Source organism: Canis aureus, chromosome 17, assembly GCF_053574225.1.
Source record: "Canis aureus isolate CA01 chromosome 17, VMU_Caureus_v.1.0, whole genome shotgun sequence".
Taxonomy (NCBI): Eukaryota; Metazoa; Chordata; class Mammalia; order Carnivora; family Canidae; genus Canis; species Canis aureus.
Genome location: NC_135627.1, coordinates 3,410,122 through 3,418,592, shown reverse-complemented (window position 1 = coordinate 3,418,592; position 8,471 = coordinate 3,410,122). Strand labels below are relative to the sequence as shown.

Here is an 8,471-nt window from a genome sequence, read left to right as displayed (position 1 = left end):
ATGGCACTCGTGCTTGCACACACACGCATACACACGCACACACCCCTCCAAGCCACCCTACCATGTGCCAGAGTTGGAGGAAACTCGATCCCACAGGGTAGATGCTGGGGCCTGGGTCTGCTACGGGGCAGGGTTGCAGCACTTTATTAGAAGCACACAGACAACTGTCGGCCATTCCTCTGCTTCCTCTCTCCTGCACAGTCACTTCAGCAGGTGGCCTACTGGCGTGGCACCGATGGATAAGAAGACCCACACCAAGCAGACAGAGTGTGTCCTCTCAGCACCAGCTTGCCGCGGTGCCCTAGGTGGTGGTGCACAGAGTCTGCTCTCATGGAGGAAGGAGTGGGGAGCAAAAGGCCTTGCTTGGGCCCCGTAACTCTGCTTAATCATTAGCCCAAACTGTAGAATTTCGCGTGCACCAGATACCAGAGAGAATCGTGGGCGAGTCCGCTGTTTGTTTCGCTTTCAGGTGTAGACATCCATGAGTGTGGCGACCCTGGCAGGGATCCTCCAAGTGAAGAGGAGCAAGAAAGACACCCGCCTCCGAGGCCCACCCAAGATTCCTGGAATCTTCTGCTTAATAAGCATGGTTGAAATGAAGATCTGTTTTAAAATTACAAAGATCAGAAAATAGCACGTTCTCCACTGATATGCTCGGAGGTGTGGGTATCTGAAGATTTGCCACCTGTCGAGTCTCCGTAGAAAGGTGGGTTCTGGGGTTTTCTGGTGTCAGGCCTGTGCTCCCCCAGCTCGAGGAAGGCAGAGTGTTTGATAAGCACTAATGCATTCTTCCGGGTCCGAGGTCACTACACAATCTTCTCCGTGGTATAGGCAAAGGCTGGTGCTCTCCCCTTCCAGGACCAGGACATCTCTGCATTTGTCTGTTACCATCCGTGTCACATTGCACTATGACCTCTGTAACACGTGTCACGCTGGGTTTTAGTTGTGGGTCTCTCTTGCTCTCAGCTCTGGGCTCTCAGATAGAGGAATCATGACTGATGCATCCCAGAAAACCAGCGTCTGTCCCAGTGGCAGAAACACGGTTCAGCGAGTGGACGAACCAGCGACAGCCACCATAGCTGTCCTTCCTCGCACATGCACCAACCACATGAAATAATTTAATTTAAAATGATCCATTCATCATATAATAGAAGATACTGTAATAGTTTTTTTTTTAAATACTTTCTATTCTTTTTTTCTCCCACATCACAAATGATGCGTATAATACAGATTTCTAAACTGGGACTTACAAACCCTTTTCATAGGCTTTTTTTTCCTCTCGGTCCTGTGTCAAAGCCCTTGATATAAGGCACTGTCATCAAGAATGTATAGTTAAAAAAAAAAAAGAATGTATAGTTTTGGGGCACCTGGGCAGCTCAGTCGGCAAAGCATCTGACTCCTGGTTTCGGCTCAGGTCATGATCTCAGGGTTGTGAGATCCAGCCTCATGTCTGGCTCACACTCGGCACAGAATCTGCTTGAGATCTTCTGTCTCTGTCTCCCTCTACCCCTCCTCATCCCACTTGCATGCACGTGCTCTCTCTTCCTCTCTCTCTCTCTCTTTTTTTTTTAAACATGTTTTTTTTTTAAATTTTTATTTATTTATGATAGTCACAGAGAGAGAGAGAGAGGCAGAGACACAGGCAGAGGGAGAAGCAGGTTCCATGCACCGGGAGCCCGACGTGGGATTCGATCCCGGGTCTCCAGGATCGCGCCCTGGGCCAAAGGCAGGCGCCAAACCGCTGCGCCACCCAGGGATCCCCCTCTCTCTCTCTCAAATGAATGAATGAATAAATAAATACATACATAAGAGAATGTTTGGATTTGTTTTCCTAGGTGTGAGGTTCACAGTAGCAGATGAGCTCTGACAAGTTTCTGCATCTGCAGCCTCGTCAATCTGCAGCCTCGTCAGCCCTGGAACAGACAGGGCTCAGGTGGTGTTGGGGCAGTGAAGGGAAGCCACCAGCTACAGAAGCTCACACCTGCGGACAGCCATCGTTCATGAAGGTGGCATCCCCTCATGCCACTTGCTTTTTCTGCTGCTACCCTGTGTGCAAGTTTGGGAGCATACAAAGCAAATCACAAACCATCACAGGATGGCTAAGGGCTGATGACGATAACACTCTCTTCTAGAGGCGGAAGAGATGGAGAAGAAAGGGGCCTTTGTTTCTAGAAGGATCTCAGAAGTTTAGAGAAGTTCTGCTCTGAACAATGAAAGCATCTGGGGTTTTCCATTCGAAGATACAGCTGTGCACACAGTCACTCAGCCGTATGATGGAGATACATTCAATTATTTATATCTGCATCAAGAATTTTGTGGAAAAGCTCTGTTTTCAGATTCTCACTGAGCAGATCGCAATTTCTTTTTTTGACAGGTTTCTTTACTTATATTTACCACCTCATGCAGCCACCCAGAAACCCAGGCAAGGTGCTTTTAACTGGAAAAGAATATATGGCAGCTGTACTGTGCTTTAGATTTCCTCCCATTGTTTCCTTTGCTGATGGAAGAACTCGTCTTGTAGGGTCTCGTCCTGTGGCAGAGGGCCCTGAGGCTGCTCCCGGGCCCAGGTGTCACAAGGCAGGCTGTCCCGGCAGGAATCTCTGCATCGGCTCATCCCGCTGCTGCAGATGTGCTCATTTAGACAACCTTATTTCTGGCTACTTTACCGCCAAGTTTTCAAATCTCCTCCTAACTGGTCAGCCTCCTTTCTTTTCTCACTGGACCATTCCTGCCTGTTCCTACACAGCTGCGGGAGTCAGCTTCTAAAATGCAAACAAGATTATTTTACTCTTTTGCTTAAGAACCTCCCAGGGACACAGGCTAAGGTACCAGCTTCCAGAAATTTGTAAGGTGCACCCCTCCGGCACCTCCTTACCCCATCTGTGCACCCCTGCTCCTGCCTCGCACAAGCCACCCTATGCTCTTGCTCCAACCACGCAGAGCTGCCTACAGACCCCAAAGGACATGCTCCTCCCTCTCATCTCATCCCTTCTTCCTCTACCGCGCCTGCTTTGGGTTCAGGAGTGCTCTGTCCCTCTCACTGCAGCCCTGCTCTCTCTCCCCCTGCAGCAAGTGACCGCCTTGACTGGGTCAGCGACAGGCCAAGGGCAGGCACTCCACGGTCAGCGGCTCCCCACTGATGGCTGGCAGAGAGGCCGCAGCTTGAGGATCGAGGTGCAAAAACCCGGAGCACTCACGGTGGTGGTCCAGGGAGGACCAGCAGGCTGAACAAGCCGGGTGGACCCGACCCTCTGGGGACAGCTGCGGGCAGGCATGAGGGTCTGCTGGGTGCCACGGTGGGTCCCGCTTCCCGCCCGTTCCCGGGCCTGGGCCCCTGGCTGGGGATGGGAGCCAGGGCCAGAGGAAGGACAGAGGGAGGCCGTCTCCGCACAGGAGGATTCCAGGCGCACCCGCTATCACGAGCTGGGCTGGCGGTCGCTTTGCCCTCAGCTGAGGACGAGAGTCGGTGGTGAAACTGAGGCACGCAGGCCTGCAGGCAAAAGTCAGGGACACATGGACAGAGGCACAGAGATGCCACCGGGGAGGCACGCTCCCAGGGCACCGGGAAGAGGCGCCAACAAGGAGGACGAAAACCGACGGGGGAGAAGCGCGTATGGTGAAGAGCGAACCGCAAGTAACCAGGTGTGTGCATGTCATAAATTCGGAGGGCAGGCCATCTGCTGAGAGTCCTCGGGGTGCAGGTGGAGCCTGTGGTCTCTACGTCGCTCAGAAGCCGCTCGGGCCTCTGCCTGATGAAATCCGGCTCCTGAGTGCACGCATTCCCCTGGGCACATCCAGGGAAGACACTTTAAGGCTTCCCAAAGATTTTAAAAAATAAACTGTTTTATAAAAACAACGATGTGTGCATGTGTGTGTGTGTGTGTGTGTGCGCGCCCTGTAACAAGGGCTTTGTGTGAATAAAATCGCCACAATCTTTCCACCCTTCTCCCCCCTCCCCCCCAAAATGAGAAAAGTTTGTATTTTATTGAAAAGGTTGAGCATCTCCAAGTACAACAGCGCAGCTTGGAGACCTTTATGCAAACCCAAGTCTAGTCAGTCACAAATATTTGCAATGAATGATTTCTCATAACTGTAATCCCTATCCTGGGAGGTTTTTCTTTCTCTGAAATACATGCATTGTATCTCAGGAAAAATAAAACATACGACCTACCAAAAATCATCAGACAAACCTCTAACAATGTATCTCAAGTCAACATGCAGTTTGGGTCAGATCGGATCGTAAAAGTTGCCGTAAAAACTGCTTTCTGGAATTATTTTAAGTACTCACTCTGTGTGTTCCAAACCAAATCAAGATGGTAGACTCAGATGTACATTTCTGGACCTTTGACCTGATGTTTTTAAAGATCTTTGTAAGTTTATTTTGCATGTGTGGAATTTGAAAGCATTGGCTCTCATTGCTGTTGACTTCAAACCATTTTTACAAGCTCTATAAATAGAAAATATTGATGTTTTTAAAAAGGAGTGTTCACTGTCTTGCATTTTCTCCAGCGAAAAGGGAAGTACGGGAGTGTGTTTTTCTATCTACAGACACAGCTGCCCTTCACCTCAGAAGCCAGTTTCGATTCCTTCAAAAGAATCAAACACAAAAGGAATGCATCCAGCTTGTTGAAACAGAAATCTCTTGAAGGTGGCTTCCCATTTATTTCAGAGCCACCCTCTCTTCTTTTCTCTCTCCCCCACCGATGTGGCGATCAACGCCCGTACCCGTGCTTTGGAATAATACACGTGGCTCTTAGAGCTTCTGAAAGATCCTGAAGAGCAATGCAGGCTTGGCCTCCCCCAGGAGATCAGAGGGGCCCTCTTCTCTGATAATTGGAGCCTCCCTCAGCCCAGGGGTGCAGGATTCAGTCACTTCCTGAGCAGAGGAGCCTCGCTGTCATACTGCTTTGCTTCGGAGCCTCGGGAGGACTTATAAATATGCATTTACAAATGCATCCCTGCAGTGGGGCAGGCATAAATCCCCATAAACTGTCGCTATGCAGAAAGTAAATTTTACAGTGCTTGCCACCAAGGCCGACGCTCTTCTTCTTTTCCAATTAAAACAGTTTAACCTTCTTTCTGAGTCTGAGATTCTCTTTCCCCCTTTTCCATGTGATTTTATGACCTCGGAAATTTCTCCCAGTGACAATTCTTTTTTAACCTACATCTCGTCAATGTTCCCCAATGTTCACTGTCTGTTTACCTACGTCACGTTTCTGCCTTTACCTGTAATATTCATTTTAAGACACTGTGCAATGCAGGGTTCTCTGCATTATTACTTCCACGTACCGCTGAAAGGACCCACTCCCTGCAAAGCATTACTAAGGAGTTTCTGTGAGTTGTAGTGATCGATGTGAGGATCATGCCTTTTCTCAACTACGGAGATGAAAGAGATATACAAGATGACATTGCAAATCACATCCACGGCCAAAACAACAAAAAAAGGTAGGGGGAGAAATTAGCCACCGTCCTTCCTCTGTCCCCTCCCAGATGCCCGCCCCTCCCCCACACCGCCATCTGTGCTGGCTCCTACACTAGATTTCTCTATTAACAAAGACCCACCTATTGATTCTGCTTGAATTCACCACCCTGGCTCTCCTCCCTCTCCTTGTGCCCCCAGAAAACACAATTCCTAACGGCGATCCCTTTGTCTGCAGTTATGGTCTGAAAAGCCATGTCCACCCCCTCTTGGGCTAGGTTTCCAATGTCACAGGGTTTCAAATGTTAACTCAGGTTACAAATCAGGAGGAAAATTCAGAGTCTGTCCTTTCCGATTTTTTCTCCCAACAGTTTCTAGGACCTACGTAAGAAAGAATTCAACTCAGATTGCACGCCGCCTGGGGAAAATAAGGATGCCCTTCCCAGTGAGTAACCGGGCTAGTTAGAAACACGACTTCATCACACAATCAGCATTTTATTAAAAAATTAATGCCTGTGAAATGAGTTTTCGATACAAAGCTGCCTAGCTGTGACTTTTTTTGGTTTTAAAGACATTAATCTCTTCAATAATTCATCTTTTATTTCTTTAGCCTTACTAAATATTAAACAGGTTAAAGTTAAATATTTGAAAACTCAGTACAGCTCGAGTACCTCAAAGAAGGTCCATGGCAAGGAGCTCCGGTGACACTGTCTCCTACGAGTGGTTCATAAGGTGTAGTGATGGTGCTATTGGTGGCTGTGAGTCAGGGGTTCTCCTTGCTTGGATCTTACCTGTTGGGCAGGAGAGTCATCCACACATGCATCCTTGCCTCTGAGCTGCCGCCAATGTCCCAAAGGGTCACCTGTGATTGACAGCAGAAACAAGGATTCCAAAACAGGGGGAAGACTTGCACCTGTTAGAAGCAGTGGGGCCCACCCAGCTCCGGCAGAGAGAGGGCCAGTAAAGTCTCCCTGACCATGGTCAGTTCTGGCAGCCTGGCCAGGTTATCAGCCCCCCAGCTTTTGTTCACTCACCCCTACCACTTGATGGTCACCACATTCCCTCCCCAATCTGGTTAATTGAGGCAACAGCGGGGTCCCTTTTCTGCTGAATAATCTACATGATTTCACCTGAGTTGATCTGCGTGAAGAGATATAAATTCCTTTCCTATCTGGCCCCCTGATAACACACACCTTTTAATTATTAGCAGTGTTAGTTTCCAGTAGGCTGAGAAATTAATTTTAGAATGCGTGCTTGGGACATAACTTCCAGAATAATATTCCTCGGGTGATTTCTACGCAGGCTATCAGCATTGCTGCATCTCTGCGATGTCTTGTTTGGACTGATGACAATTACTACACTACCAATGTTTAGAAAAGTTTTTTGCGTTGCAAATAGCTCCTGCCTGTTGACGGTGAGATGGGGGTTGCTTTAAAGTAAGTGTGTTTGGTCTGAATGTCCACAATAGCAGAAACCAAAGCTTCTTCTAGAAGATGGCCAACCAGAAGCCTCACCCCGAACCCAGAAAACCCCATCTCCTGTTCAAAACAAACACTGGAGAGCAAATCCCCGAAGGTCAAACCGTGCTGTGCTGGCAGTTCTGAATCCAGCCCCAGACGATATTTCCACCAACTAGAAGAGAGTAAACTTGACCATATCTAAATTCGACCTTCTGATTAGTGAGCATCCGTAAACAAGCTGGTAGCATCAGCCCCGGGGAAACAGGTGGAAAGGGAGTATGACTCTGTGAAGAGTGTAGGTACTCAGACAGCAGGGGTGGTGCTGACTCTTCCCGGGCTTCCCTCCCGCTATCCCCTTCCTCGTCCCCAGAGCTCCATCAGCTCTGCAGCACAAAGACTTTTGATGCTCTATCAAATAGAGGCTTCTGATGATGGCAACAGAGCTTTTCAGGAGGTGGAGAAAGCTGTAGGCGCATACTGGACTGGAAACACAATGAAAATGCTAATAGGGGACTCAGATCCCACTTTCATGTTTTATTAATGACATCTGCACCATATTTGTAAAATAATTTGCATAATATGTTAATTCTCCAAAAGAGGGGGGAATGGGAGCTCATAATAGCATAGGAAATCGGCACTTTCCCCCACGATGCCAGAGCTCCATAATGCTTCAGACTGTTTTTTTTTTTTTTTTTTTTTTTTAATAGAGATCCTTATTGGGCTTAGGTTACATTTAAAAGCCAGTCAAGATTAAAATTTTAAATCTACTTTTGGGGATACAGACTCATTAGTAAATGTTCATCATGGCTTCAGACCCTGTATAATAGTTTTGTTTTAAAGATGTAAGGAAAGATTGAGCAGCAGCTGAGCCACACAGGGAAATGAGATGCAGGAGTGCTAGTTGCTGACAAAGGCACTGGGAGTCTGGTCTCGGTACTGACAGGAGGCTTCCCGGAGTGCCACTCATGGTATCCGTCAATGTCCTACTCTGGCACTTCTTTTCATAGCACATGGAAATGCCACACCACGACTCCTTTCGCAAGTGGAGGGATTTGTCAGAATTGTTCTAGAACTTTCTAAGGAGACAATGAAAATACCTGGCAGAGGAACCAGTTTAAGGAAAAAGACTTGAGGGCAGCAAAGTGCCCTCTGGCACAATGATAAAGCCATAGAGATGCTGAGGGACGCTTGAGTAACACCAGTGCGGCTTTTAGTTTAAAGATGCTGGGTTGCGACTCCTCTGACAGTCCCCTGTGCACAATTGAGCTTTGCCTTTTCAAAGTATAACAAGTTAGTCTTTATTAATGCTAAGGAGTGCTGGTCCCATAAGTACACCCGCTTCAAGGTTTTTAAAAAATAAAATTTGAATTTCCCTTGTTCCCAGTCCACCGAAGCTTTGTAAGTTAGCAAAGTTCACTTGCAGATCATGGTGCAACTTGCAAGCCAGAGTCCTAGGTGGAATCGTGGTGATCTGAAACCTTTTTATAGAGGAGGCTTTCACAAACACATTCCTCAGACCCAGAAACGCTTAGTCACTGGAAAAATCTCGGCATAGTTCCCTCTGCATCCACTGCTGTAAACTGATGAGGATC

General features: G+C 47.9%; 1 long non-coding RNA gene across 1 annotated transcript; it reads left to right on the top strand.

Moving 5' to 3' along the window:
- The first annotated feature begins 320 nt into the window (after positions 1-320).
- Positions 321-3,856, top strand: LOC144287715 (uncharacterized). The gene is made up of 2 exons (XR_013355461.1): positions 321-706; positions 1,836-3,856. It is a non-coding gene; the product is annotated as an uncharacterized LOC144287715 (long non-coding RNA).
- The last annotated feature ends 4,615 nt before the right edge of the window (positions 3,857-8,471 follow it).